The sequence below is a fragment of the Vespula vulgaris genome, chromosome 3 (genome assembly GCF_905475345.1).
Source record: "Vespula vulgaris chromosome 3, iyVesVulg1.1, whole genome shotgun sequence".
In the NCBI taxonomy this organism is placed as follows: domain Eukaryota; kingdom Metazoa; phylum Arthropoda; class Insecta; order Hymenoptera; family Vespidae; genus Vespula; species Vespula vulgaris.
This window is the reverse complement of record NC_066588.1, coordinates 13,039,954-13,055,640: the sequence shown is the minus strand read 5'-3', so window position 1 is coordinate 13,055,640 and position 15,687 is coordinate 13,039,954.

Genomic DNA, 15,687 nt, shown 5'->3' with positions numbered 1-15,687 from the left:
AAAAATCGAGCAAGCATCGAAAGAGAAACGAGAATTAATATATTAATTGCTGAAAATCCTAAGCTAAAAATTGATTAACTTATTCTGTGTTCTACGCGTTGTGATTCTACAAGTCTCTTTATCTTTTATCAACGACTCTACTCTACTTTATTCTTTCAAAAGTAATGACTCTATTGAGACTTTTCTTTTATTAATAAAATTGATTAATCTTTATATAAAAATGTACTGAAAAATCATTGGACTTTCCTTCTTACAAGCATTTATTCCAATTATTAGAAAATAAATTATACAATTTCGCTTGTAATCGAGAGACAATCCATCGCGATGTCTTCTTGCTTATTCATCATTAAAATTCGCGAATATTGCGATTCTTCACTATTTTGATGAGAGAAAATTATTTAAAAATGCATTTAAATATTTAAAATTTGAAATAATTATAATTAACGCGTTTAAGCAAGAAGACTCTATCCTGATCTAATAAATAAATCAAAAAATAACGAACCATTCACGAGTAAATCTCCGAAGAAATATACTCGTGGTCACTCATTGCTCTTCTACTAATTAATTACAACCAATCACCCGTGCCGATTCGGACCTTTCGTCCTCGACATGATTGAGTGATCGGAGGGACTCAAAAATTAACTTACTACTTAAGAAGTTCTGCGACGGCTCCAAAACACTGGACCGCGATTTAGGTCGAAATTGAGGGTGGATGATTTGTAGTTGGTTGAAAATGAGGTAGGTCGACATCGAAGTTGGTTGAGATCCACTTCAGTGATGCACTGACTCTAATTCGCGGTAGTTATTTATTAACGAACGGTCACTGAATTTATTTCGCGAAACTCTACTATTTTTAATAAGTACAGTCTGTGTGACTGTTAAAAAATCAAAAAACTACGCGAACAAACACTGACTCTATTGACTGCATTGCGCGCAGTTCATGTAAAAGCACTTATCGTTTAAATCGCGAAACGCGAACGAACAAACACTGCTTTTATTTTTATTATAGCAATACAAATCCTCGATTTCTTCATTGTTACATGCGCCACTGCAACGGGGTTCTGAAATATAAAAATAGAAATAAAATAGTCGGTATCACTGTTATAATAAAAGACTGTATAAATCATTCAACAAATATGTGATAGAGAAATATACTTACATTAAGTCTTCGTTAATACTCGCACGAATGGCATCCAGCAAAAATTTCTAAGTCCACTCCATGAGATAGATTCTCAAAGTCCTCGACAATGCGAAAATTTCTAAGTCCACTCCTGAAGATAGATTATCAAAGTTCTTCTAAAGTGCGAAATCGAAGTCTGAAACAAAAGAAATAGTGTAGAATTTCGAAAATATGAGTCATGGAAGCATATACTTGCATCGATTCTTCGTTAATACTCGTTTGAATGGCATCCTGTGAAAATTTCTAAGTACTCTTGTCGAGGTTCAAAGCACAATTGAACTAGTAACTGTAAAGGTCGGTCCAAGACCCGACTTTGTTGTCGTCTCTCGAAACCGAGTATCCCTACTCTGCATTTAAGTGTAAAATCAAAGAAGCTGTTGTATATTTGAATTAACTGTTCGTTACTACTTGCATGGATAGCATCTGCAAAAATTTCTAAGTTCTATCGTCGAAGTCCAAGCACAACTGAACTAGTAACTGTAAAGGTCCGTCCAAGTCCCGACTTAGTTGTCGTCTCCCGAAGCCGACTATCCCTACTCTGAAGTAAAGTCTAAAATCAGAGAAGCTTTGGTATATTTGAATTAACTGTTCGCTAATATTTGCATGGATGGCATCTGCGAAGATTTTTAAGTTCTCTCGCCGAAGTCAAAAGCACAAATGATCTAGTAACTGTAAAGGTCGGTCCGAGACCCGACTTTGTTTTCCTCTCCCGAAGCAGACTATCCCTACTCAGTATTTCAGACTAAAATCAAAGAAGCTGTTGTATATTTGAATCATCTGTTCGTTAGTACTTGCATGGATGGCATCCGCGAAAATTTCCAAGTTCTCTCGTCGAAGTCCAATGCTCAACTGAACTAGTAACTGCAAAGGTCGCTTCATGACCCCACTTTGTTGTGGTCTCTCGAAACCGAGTATCCCTACTCTGCATTTAAGTCTAAAATCAAAGAAGCTGTTGTATATTTGAATCATCTGTTCGTTAGTACTTGCATGGATGGCATCCGCGAAAATTTCCAAGTTCTCTCGTCGAAGTCCAATGCTCAACTGAACTAGTAACTGCAAAGGTCGCTTCATGACCCCACTTTGTTGTCGTCTCTCGAAACCGACTATCCCTACCCCGTATTTAAGTCTAAAATCAAAGAAGCCGTGGTATATTTGAATTAACTGTTCCTTAATACTGGCATGGATGGCATCTGCGAAAATTTGTAAGTTCCCTTTTCGAGGTCCAAAACACAACAGAACTAGTAAGTGCAAGGTCGGTTCCTGACCCCACTTTGTTGTCGTCTCTCGAAACCCAGTATCCCTAATCTGCATTTAAGTCTAAAATCAAAGAAGCTTTTGTATATTTGAATTATCTGTTCGTTAGTACATGCATGGATGGCATCCGCGAAAATTTGTAAGTTCCCTTGTCGATGTCCAAAGCACAACTGAACTAGTAACTGCAAGGTCGGTTCCTGACCCCACTTTGTTGTCGTCTCTCGAAACCGACTATCCCTACTCTGTATTTGAGTCCAAAGTCAAAGAAGCTGTGGTATATTTGAATTAACTGTTCGTTATCACTTGCATGGATGGCATCCGCGAAAATTTCTAAGTTCTCTCGTCGAAATCCAATGCTCAACTGAACTAGTAACTGAAAAGGTCTGTCCAAGACCGGACTTTGTTGTCGTCACCCGAAGCCGACTATCCCTACTCTGTATTTAAGTCTAAAATCAAAGAAGCTATTGTATATTTGAATTATCCGTTCATTAGTACTTGCATGGATGGCATCCGCGAAAATTTCTAAGTTCTCTCGTCGAAGTCCAATCCTCAACTGAACTAGTAACTGAAAAGGTCGGTCCAAGACCCGACTTTGTTGACGTCTCCCGAAGCCGACTATCCCTACTCTGTATTTAAGTCTAAAATAAAAGAAGCTGTTCTATATTTGAATTATCTGTTAGTTAGTACTTGCATGGATGGCATCCGCGAAAATTTCTAAGATCTATCGTCGAAGTCCAAAGCACAACTGTACTAGTAACTGCAAGGTCGGTTCCTGATCCCACTTTGTTGTGGTCTCTCGAAACCCAGTATCCCTACTCTGCATTTAAGTCTAAAATCAAAGAAGCTTTTGTATATATGAATTATCTGTTCGTTAATACTTGCATGGATGGCATCCGAGAGAATTTCTAAGATCTATCGTCGAAGTCCAAACCTCAACTGAACTAGTAACTGAAAAGGTCTGTCCAAGACCGGACTTTGTTGTCGTCACCCGAAGCCGACTATCCCTACTCTGTATTTAAGTCTAAAATCAAAGAAGCTATTGTATATTTGAATTATCCGTTCATTAGTACTTGCATGGATGGCATCCGCGAAAATTTCTAAGATCTATCGTCGAAGTCCAAAGCACAACTGAACTTGTAACTGCAAGGTCGGTTCCTGACCCCACTTTTTTGTCGTCTCTCGAAGCCGACTATCCCTACTCTGTATTTAAGTCTAAAATCAAAGAAGCTATTGTATATTTGAATTATCCGTTCATTAGTACTTGCATGGATGGCATCCGCGAAAATTTCTAAGTTCTCTCGTCGAAGTCCAAAACACAACTGAACTTGTAACTGAAAAGGTCGGTCCAAGACCCGACTTTGTTGACGTCTCCCGAAGCCGACTATCCCTACTCTGTATTTAAGTCTAAAATCAAAGAAGCTTTTGTATATTTGAATTATCTGTTCGTTAGTACATGCATGGATGGCATCCGCGAAAATTTGTAAGTTCCCTTGTCGATGTCCAAAGCACAACTGAACTAGTAACTGCAAGGTCGGTTCCTGACCCCACTTTGTTGTCGTCTCTCGAAACCGACTATCCCTACCCTGTATTTGAGTCCAAAATCAAAGAAGCTGTGGTATATTTGAATTAACTGTTCGTTATCACTTGCATGGATGGCATCCGCGAAAATTTCTAAGAGCTATCGTCGAAGTCCAAAGCACAACTGAACTAGTAACTGCAAGGTCGGTTCCTGACCCCACTTTGTTGTCGTCTCTCGAAACCGACTATCCCTACCCTGTATTTAAGTCTAAAATCAAAGAAGCTGTGGTATATTTGAATTAACTGTTCGTCAATACTTGCATGGATGGCATCCGAGAAAATTTCTAAGATCTATCGTCGAAATCCAAACCTCAACTGAACTTGTAACTGAAAAGGTCGGTCCAAGACCGGACTTTGTTGTCGTCACCCGAAGCCGACTATCCCTACTCTGTATTTAAGTCTAAAATCAAAGAAGCTTTTGTATATTTGAATTATCTGTTCGTTAGTACATGCATGGATGGCATCCGCGAAAATTTGTAAGTTCCCATGTCGATGTCCAAAGCACAACTGAACTAGTAACTGCAAGGTCGGTTCCTGACCCCACTTTGTTGTCGTCTCTCGAAACCGACTATCCCTACTCTGTATTTTAGTCCAAAATCAAAGAAGCTGTGGTATATTTGAATTAACTGTTCGTTATCACTTGCATGGATGGCATCCGCGAAAATTTCTAAGTTCTCTCGTCGAAGTCCAAACTTCAACTGAACTAGTAACTGAAAAGGTCGGGCCAAGACCCGACTTTGTTGACGTCTCCCGAAGCCGACTATCCCTACCCCGTATTTAAGTCTAAAATCAAAGAAGCTGTGGTATATTTGAATTAACTGTTCCTTAATACTGGCTTGGATGGCATCTGCGAAAATTTGTAAGTTCCCTTTTCGAGGTCCAAAACACAACTGAACTAGTAACTGAAAAGGTCGGTCCAAGAACCGACTTTGTTGACGTCTCCCGAAGCCGACTATCCCTACTCTGTATTTGAGTCCAAAATCAAAGAAGCTGTGGTATATTTGAATTAACTGTTCGTTATCACTTGCATGGATGACTTCCGCGAACATTTCTAAGTTCTCTCGTCGAAGTCCAATGCTCAACTGAACTAGTAACTGCATAGGTCGCTTCATGACCCCACTTTGTTGTGGTCTCTCGAAACCGAGTATCCATACTCTGCATTTAAGTCTAATATCAAAGAAGCTGTGGTATATTTGAATTAACTGTTCGTTATCACTTGCATGGATGGCATCCCCGAAAATTTCTAAGTTCTCTCGCCGAAGTCAAAAGTACAACTGATCTAGTAACTGTAAAGGTCGGTCCAAGACCCAACTTTGTTGTCGGCCCTCGAAACCGGCTATCCCTACTCTGCATTTAAGTCTAAAACCAAAGGAGCTGTTGTATATTTGACTTAATTATTCGTTAATTCTTGCATGGATGGCATCCCCGAAAATTTCTAAGTTTTCTTGTCGAAGTCCAAAGCTCAACTAACATAGTAACTGTCAATGTTGTTCGATTTTGTTTTCGACTCACAAAAAAAATTATCCCCACTTGACAATTTAATTTTAAAATAAAATATTTCTTCGTTATTGGAAAAACATTGAATTTTGCAACTATTTGTCCGGTGTTATATGAGACCTTGACAACAGTTAAAGTAGTAAAGGAGAAGAAAAAGGAAAAAGAGAAAAGGTAAAGAAAGAAGAAGAGAAAGATAGCATTGCAAAGATACTGAAATAGTAAACCGCCCAGAAGCCCACGTCGGAAGGTCCCTTTCAAAAGTTCCATCCAAGATTAATTATTAATATATGTTAATAAAAATGATTCATATAGTAAATACAAGTATATAATTAATGTTATTATCAAGAGTATACAATTAGTAAGTCTATATAAGTAATAAAAGTAAATAAGGATAAATACGAATGACAACTAACATTAGTGTGACGGAAAAGCTTTCTGTTCGTTCTCTTAGAAAATTAATTTAAAATTTTGCTATATTCAAATTTATTTATTTTTGGAAATATAACTAACAATTTATGATGTAATCAATTTAACGTTTAATTGAACTTAGGCAGACGAGAGATATTGTAATAGTATAGAAATATTCGCCCAGTAATACTTGCGTTTTATAATTATATGTATAATTTAGTTACAGACATTAAATATAATTGTGACAGATTTCGACGTATCACAAGTACTACCGGCCCAGGTTCCACCACATGTAGGTAGCTGCATCTGGGTTGTGTCTGGGTTACGTGTGGGTCCCATCTGGGTTGCGTCTGGGTTGCGTCTGGGTTGCACCGGCTGTCACGCGCGTCAGTGTTTTCTCTATCATCCGCGTACGGAAGCAAGATGATCCGGCTCCGATCACCTAACTTGAAACAGAAAAAGAATAAAAGAAGAAAGGATAAACATGTAAAAATAACATGCATAATTTTTTGCAAATATTTATACTGAATAATTTCCCTGTAAAAATATAATTTCAGCATAGTTGATCCTTCGATGATCTAGTCTGACACAGAAGTAGAGAAAAAGGAGAAAAGAATTATATAATGAATAGAAATATATAGGAATAATAAAAATTATAGTGAACATAAGTGTATATAATTAATAGAAATGTATAGTAATCCAATAAAAAAACATTACGATGATCAGTTCCTCGATGATTGAAAATTTGATCGAATAACCTGAAACAAAAAAGAAGATAAAGAAGGAGAGAAGAAGAAAAGGAAAAGAGAAAAGTGGAGAAGAAGAGAAAATGAAAGAAAGAGCACTAAAAGGTACCGAGACGGCAACGCAACCAAAGTTCCCACCCGAGACTAATGATTAATAATAGTTAATAAAAGTAATTAATAGAATAAATAAATGTATATAATTAATATAATTAATGAAAGAATATGATTAATATAATTAATAATAGTATGTAAGTAATAAAAGTGAAGAATTATAACTAGGAATGTCAGAGAACATAAGGGTGCAAGAAAAATTTTCTTTGCGTTTTCGTAATAATTTTATAACTTTATTAATTTAGAATTGTGATATATCCAATTTATCTATCCATCAAAATATAACTAACAAGGTAAAATGTAATGAAGGTTTAACTGAAATTTGAGAGAAGAGAGATTTTGGAAAAGATAGAATTATGCAGCCATCCGCCCGGTAGTACTTGCGCTATATGATTATATATACAATTTCGTTACGGATTTTAGATAACATATATAATTTAATTAAAGATCTAAGAAATAATTTGACAGATTTCAATATATCGCAAGTACTACTGACCCAGGTCCCACCACGAGGAGGTAGCTGCATTTGGGGACCCACGGGCTAACGGGGACTCTACTCTAAAATTCGCGTTCGAGATGTCTTTCCGCTTCGGGAGTTACCGGCCTATCAGAAAACTGGAGGCGAACGAGACCTTGCTTACGAAGAACGCCATCGTCCACACCGTCAGCTTCAGATATCTCGAGACACGACCGGTCGTGTCTATATTTCAAAAATTAAAACGTAGTCCTCGGTAGGACTTATAATCTCGCGACCGCGAACACTCATGCGCGTGACGACCGGCACACGCCTATCATTCGAGTACGGAAGCAAAGAGACATACTCTCTCTCCATATAATAAAAATTATATGCAGAGAAGTTTTCTTAATTTCCCTATAAAACTCCCACGATGAACGATCCCTCGATCATTTAACCTAAAACAGAAAAAGATTTAAAGAAGAAGAGATAATGCGAATTATACGTATAGAGCGAATTATTCCTCAAACTTCTCTGCAAAAATTTAATCTTTCGATGATCGATTCCTCGATGATCTAATTTGATATAGAAAAGAAGTAAAAGAAGATGAGAAGAAGAAAATGAAGAAAAGAGAAGAGGAATAGAAAGAGAAGAGGAAGAGAAAATAAAAAAAGAAAAAGGAGTAAAGAAACTGAGAATATTTACGAGAGTGCGCGTGAGAAAGATAGAATTCAGAACGATGGGTGAATATTTCGAAGATCGCTTCAGGAAAATCAAAGTACTAAATTCCGAAAGTACCAACCATCGAGATGACGAAAAATCACTAGTGGTCCAAGGAGAAACCACTTGGAAGTCGAAAAAGTTCAAGTGGACTTGCAAAAACGGTCAGGAGGAAGTTAAAAATCAAGTGGTCTAAGCAGTTACCTTAGGGATAAGGAAAAAGTACAAGTGGACTAAGCAAAAATCTTCAAGCTGACGAATAAACAAAATTGGCCTTAGCAAAAAGCATCTGGATGACGAAAAAACAAAAGTGGATTCAAAAAATGCTCAATATGACAGATAAATACAGGTGGAATAAGCAAAAACCGTTGACATGACGGAAAAACACAAGAGGTCTCCCAGAATCACTCAGGATGATGCAAAAATACGAATGGTATAAGCAAATACTATCGGGATGAAAATAGATACAAGTGGATCTAAGCAAAAATACTCAATATGACGCAAAGATACCAGTGGCCTAAGCAAAAATCCTGGAAATTATGAAAAAACACATTTGGTCTCGTAAAATCGCCCGAGATAATACAAAAACTCGAGTGGTCTGGTGAAAATTCTTGAAATATCTCCAAAATGCAGGTCGCCTCTCGTAATCTCTCACGATAATACAAGAACGCAAGTGTTTTCTCAATAACTCTCGGGACGATGCCAAAACGCAGGTTGTCTCGCAGAATCTCTCGATATGACACATAAACGCAAGTGGTCTCGGGAAAACTCTACATATAAAGCCTAAATGCTAGTGGTCGCCCTAAATCGCTCAAGATGATGCAGAAATGCAAGTGTTCTTTCAAAAACTTTTAATATATCGTTGAATCGTAAATGGTTTTTTCAAAAATCCTTTGGTTAATGCAATAACGCAAGTGGTCTCTCAGAGTCGCTCTAGATAATGGAAAACTCTATAAATAACTCCAAAATGCAAGTGTTTTCTCCAAATCCCTCAAGATAATACAAATGTGGAAGTGGTCTCTCAACGAAACTTGGTACGACACAGAAATGCAATTGGTTTCGCAAATACCGTCTGATCGAAGCAGAAACGCTATTTGTCTCGCGCAAATTCGAAAAATAACACCAAAATGCTATTCATATCGTTAAGTCCCTCAGGACGATGTAGAAACCTAAGTGGTTCCGCGAAACGCCTGGGGACAACGCAATAACTTACGTAGACTCCCAAATACCTTCGAAATAACGAAGAATGCCAATGGATCTGCAAACAAGCATTATACTTCGCATATCAGCAGGTACTCGTGTATTATTTCACGAAATTTCGAGGGTTATCAAATAATCACATACAAAATCACTTTGATATCACAAGTAATGAAGCAATCACGCATAATATCATGAGATCTCAAGATTAATAAGGCAACCAAGTATAATATCAAGAGATCTTAGTTCTAATCAAGCAGTCAAGTGCAGTATTACGACATTTCTGGAGTAATCATCTATCTGTGACTACTGAATTACTCGCGATATCTCTGGATATTAAACGTTTTGGGAATATTTTCGAGGAGAAAAGATATTTTGTAAATACGATATCACGTAGCAGTTAATCTCAATAATGAATGTGTGTGTGAGTGTGTATATGACTTTTTGTATAGACATATAGATGAAATTTCGTGTATATGGAGTATGTTTTTTATATAATATACACATAATACATGCATTTATATATATATATACACACACACGTGTGTGTATGTACGTATGTGTGTATACATACATACATACATGCATACATACATACATACATACATACATACATACATACATACATACATATATATATATATATATATATATATATATTTCTATATATTATTGATAACAAAATTGTATGTGTAAATTAATGTTTGTTTGAATAAAAAATTACGTCTAGGCTTCCAAGTAATTAAGAGGAGCCAGTTGCTGCTATATCTTTCGAGAATGGATTGTCTTATCATATGTTTTATTTTTTATCAGAAAATGCACAAATTCTTAATTGAAATTTGAAACTTAATTATCATGAACATTGACATCTTAGTAATTATATTTTATCTTGCCTTTACAATTTTTATCGTTGATCTAATGATATCTATAATTTTTGTTTAAATAATGTATTTTATAAAAAAGCAATTCATATTTTATATTTTTATTGATAGTGTATATTCAAGATTCCTCAATTATTCGATTTCTCGATTGCATCATATATCAAAATGTAGAATCACGCGTTTAAATGATTTATAGAAATAGATTGATAATAGAAATAAAAAATGCATTTATATACTGGTACGTCAAACGGGCGTATTATATTACCTTCTATTGTATTATAGCATTATATATTTTCGTTTTGTTTCAGATGATCATCGTTGAATTCGCTAATATAATCTATTTTCGACTTTGCATACATAGAAAATTAAATTTTATTAATTTAGGATAGGGTCTTCTTGTTTCATAGATTGGATTAATTAATAGTTCAATTAGTAAGCACTATTTTATTTGTATTTGCTCGCGATATTAGCAGTGAAATTGGATATCAATTTTTTCGATTTCGTCAAAAAAGCATGTAATATACGTTTTATGCATTGCTTCGTACTTGGTCTATTTAATCGCGATTTATCTCGATGTATCGATGTAGATGAACAAGAAAAAACGAACAGAAGACAAGCGCGACGGATAGATTCTGGAAAATGAACAGTAGTTCATGATTTAACTTATTAATTAGAACAGCCACTTAGAAGGAATTGTCCGAGGTTTTTTGATTATTCTTTCATACAAAATTAAATAAATATTTAATTAATTTTTTTGATAAAAGTAGTCTCAATAAACTCATTGTTTTTGAAAGAAAAAAGTCGAGTAGAATCATTGCTAATAAAAAACGAAGAGACTTGTAGATACATAGCCCGTAGGATCTATACGTTAACAAATAATACGTTAATAAATTTTTAGATCAGGGTCTCCAGCTTTTAACAAACTAATTCCTGTTTCTTCCTCCCCCCCCCCCATGTTTTCTGCATTCTCCTCAATGCGTGTTCCCAGGTGTTACTCGTATGAGTGAGAAATTGTTAGTATGGGTTTAATTTTAAGTTTTCCTATATTGGTGACTGTCAAAGCGTTAGTGATTGCGCACGATATACCTTGCATCTGTGTGTTCGTGGTAGGTGGAGCATTGTATATCGTTTCGTGATTATTTATAAATAAATACGAATAAAACAAATATACTAATAGATTATTATTTAAAATACTATACTAATATATTACAATTCGTATCGCTTTGCATAGTAAAGTCAGCATATATTGTAAGTGAATTGAAATCATATATTCAATGAAATTATTCAATATCAATATAGTGAATGAAAGCATATATTGAAAGGGAAATATTCGTAAGTGAACGTCAGAAAAATGAAATTACGAACGAAACACACCTCAGCGGAAGAACGAAACCCACCTAAGGCCCACACCCGAGGGCCCCTCCCAAGGATCCCACCCGATAGAAGATAGAGTACTTGATCAACAATTTAACCAAAAATTAAAAATAATTGTTTTAAGTAAAATATGCAGCCATTCGCCCGGTAGTACATGCGCTATATAATTATTTAAATTTCTATATATAATTTAGTTATAAACTTTTGATGAAATTTAGATACAATTTCAATATATTGCAAGTACTACCGACCCAGGTCCCACCGCTTGGAGGTTGCTGCATCTGGGGACCCACGGGCTAACGGGGACTCTACTCTAAAGTTCGCGTGACCGGCGTGATCAAATAATCGACGTTCTATAAAACGAAGTCCACGGCAGGACTTTTAATCGCGGCCGAACACTCCCGTGAGTGTTAGAAGAACGGTGACTCTACTTTAAATTCGCGTTCGCGGCGTTCTATGCACTAACCAAGAAATCAGGCGGCTAATTGAAGGAGGATCAGCCCACTCCTATGGATAGCAAACCACACTACTCGGCAGCACATAAACCGACTCACTAGCAAGACCGGTCAGTTACTCGTTTTTAGCAATCAAACGTTGTCCATGTCGGAAGGACTTTTAATCGCGCCCGAAAACTCCCGGGAGTGTTAGGAGAACGGTGACTCTACTTTAAAATCGCGTTCGCGGCGTTCTATGCACTAACCAAGAAATCAGGCGGCTAACTAGAGGAGGATCAGTCCACTCTTACGGATAGCAAACCATACTACTCGGCAGCACATAAACCGACTCAATAGCACGACCCGTCATTTATCCGTTTTCAGCAATCAAACGTAGTCCATGTCGGAAGGACTTTTAATAGCGCCAGAACACTCCCGGGAGTGTTAGAAGAACGGTGACTCTACTTTAAATTCGCGTTCGCGGCGTTCTATGCACTAATCAAGAAATCAGGCGGCTAACTGGCGGAGGGTAAGTCCACACTTACGGATAGCAAACCATACTACTCGGCAGCACATAAACCGACTCACTAGCACGACCGGTCATTTACTCGTTTTTAGCAATCAAACGAAGTCCATGTCGGAAGGACTTTTAATCGCGCCCGAACACTCCCGGGAGTGTTAGAAGAACGGTGACTCTACTTTAAATTCGCGTTCGCGGCGTTCTATGCACTAATCAAGAAATCAGGCGGCTAACTGGCGGAGGGTGAGTCCACTCTTACGGATAGCAAACCATATTACTCGGCAGCACATAAACCGACTCACTGGCACGACCGGTCATTTACTCGTTTTTAGCAATCAAACGTAGTCCATGTCGGAAGGACTTTTAATCGCGCCCGAACACTCCCGGGAGTGTTAGAAGAACGGTGACTCTACTTTAAATTCGCATTCGCGGCGTTCTATGCACTAATCAAGAATTCAGGCGGCTAACTGGCGGAGGGTGAGTCCACTCTTACGGATAGCAAACCATACTACTCGGCAGCACATAAACCGACTCACTGGCACGACCGGTCATTTACTCGTTTTTAGCAATCAAACGTAGTCCATGTCGGAAGGACTTTTAATCGCGCCCGAACACTCCCGGGAGTGTTAGAAGAACGGTGACTCTACTTTAAATCGCGTTCGCGGCGTTCTATGCACTAATCAAGAATTCAGGCGGCTAACTGGCGGAGGGTGAGTCCACTCTTACGGATAGCAAACCATACTACTCGGCAGCACATAAACCGACTCACTAGCACGACCGGTCATTTACTCGTTCTTAGCAATCAAACGTAGTCCATGTCGGAAGGACTTTTAATCGCGCCCGAACACTCCCGGGAGTGTTAGAAGAACGGTGACTCTACTTTAAATTCGCATTCGCGGCGTTCTATGCACTAATCAAGAATTCAGGCGGCTAACTGGCGGAGGGTGAGTCCACTCTTACGGATAGCAAACCATACTACTCGGCAGCACATAAACCGACTCACTGGCACGACCGGTCATTTACTCGTTTATAGCAATCAAACGTAGTCCATGTCGGAAGGACTTTTAATCGCGCCCGAACACTCCCGGGAGTGTTAGAAGAACGGTGACTCTACTTTAAATCGCGTTCGCGGCGTTCTATGCACTAATCAAGAATTCAGGCGGCTAACTGGCGGAGGGTGAGTCCACTCTTACGGATAGCAAACCATACTACTCGGCAGCACATAAACCGACTCACTAGCACGACCGGTCATTTATGCGTTTTTAGCAATCAAACGTAGTCCATGTCGGAAGGACTTTTAATCGCGCCCGAACACTCCCGGGAGTGTTAGGAGAACGGTGACTCTACTTTAAATTCGCGTTCGCGGCTTTCTATGCACTATTCAAGAAATCAGGCGGCTAACTGGAGGAGGCTGAGTCCACTCTTACGGATAGCATACCACACTACTCGGCAGCACATAAACCGACTCACTAGCACGACCGGTCATTTATTCGTTGTTAGCAATCAAACGTAGTCCATATCGGTAGGACTTTTATTCGCGCCCGAGAACACCACGTCTCTGCCCGTCGACACAGGCGTGAGAGTTCTTCCTATCTTACCCGTATTCGCGTCTAGCAATCGATTATGAAACGATCATTTCGACGATATGTCGAAGTCCATGAACTGGAGGAGAAGCAGAAGAGAAAGAGAAGAAAGGAAAGCCGGGACATGCGCGCATGTGAAGAGGATAGAATTCGGAAGAGAAAGAAGGTGGCATATCCGGAAAGTAACACGTGCACGTGTGAGAACGATGAAAGGGAAAAGAGAAGATGGACATAGAATGTAGCTACACTTGACCAAAACCAGAGTACGAAAATCGAGCTCGATTTTTCGATACTCAAAGGAGGAAACCCGCACAGAAGCCCACACCCACGAGCCCAACTCATAGGTCCCACCCGAAAGAAATTAGAAAATGATCCTTGAGTATTTATTTCCGAGTATGGGAAAGATGTATGAAACAATGTAAAATGCAGGAAGTTCGATGTTTAATTGGAGTTGCATAGAAAAGATTTTGGAAAAATCTTAAAGAACGCAGCCATTCGCAAGGTGATACTTGCAGCCTACAAGATTTCGACATATCACAAGTATTTCCGACCCAGGTCCCACCGCGTGGAGGTTGCTGCTTCTGGAGACCCACGGACTAACGTTGGCTCTACTCTTTACTATTTCTACTACTATCAAGAGAGCAAAGCAACGGGGCGATCTCCACTCCCGACGAATTCTAGCCTCCAAACGTTAAAATTGCAGTCCCATGCGTCTCCGCATTTGGGAACCGACTTTCGCATAACTCAACTATCCAACATCGAAAGCTTCGATCACCACTTGAGCACAACCGGATGTGCTTTCGCGACAAACACCGGAATCCAAAATTGAATCTACCGCAGTCACGATACTTACGCGAGCATTCCAGTAACACTCACGCGAATATGTTGAATAGGTTAGAGCCAATTTAGGATTTAATCGCGCCCGAGAACACCAACGCCTTTGCCAGACGACGTAAGCGAGTGTCCTTCTATCTTGCCCGAACGGGAGAAAAGAAATCCTTCCACGCCTGAGGTAGAAAGATTCTTTAAACACCCGTATAAAAATCTGAGTCCCTCGATGGTCCTTGGGTGACGCAACGATTGCTGCACCTGGAAATAAACGGACAAACGAGGATTCTATTCTAAAATCCACGAACCGAGATGCTTTTCCGCTTCGGGAGCTTCGAGCTTCTCAGCAAACTGGAGATGTATAAAACCCCGCTTACAGATTGCTCCACCGTCCACACCGTCGGCTTCAGACATCTCGAGACACGACCGGTCGTGTCTACATTTCGATTTCAAAAATCAAAACGTAGTCCTCGGTAGGACTAAATCTCGCGATCGCGAACACCCATACGCGTGCCGGCCGTCACGCGCGTGAGTGTTTTCCCTATCATTCGCGTACGGAAGCAAGGAGACATACCCTTCCTGCATATAACAAAAATTATATGCAGAGAGGTTCCATTAACTTCCATGTAAAAATCCCACGGTCATTGGTTCCTCGATTACCTACTCTGAAACAGACAAAGAATAAAACAAGAGATGAATATAAAAGCAAAAATTAAACATGTAACATAAACTAAATATAAAAGCAAAAATTAGATATAACAAAAATTAAATATAAAAGGAAAAATTAAACAGGTAACATAAACTAAATATAAAAGTAAAAATTAAACAGGTAACATAAACTAAATATAAAAGCAAAAATTAGACATAACAAAAATTAAATATAAAACCAAGAATTAAATATAAAAGGAAAAATTAAACAGGT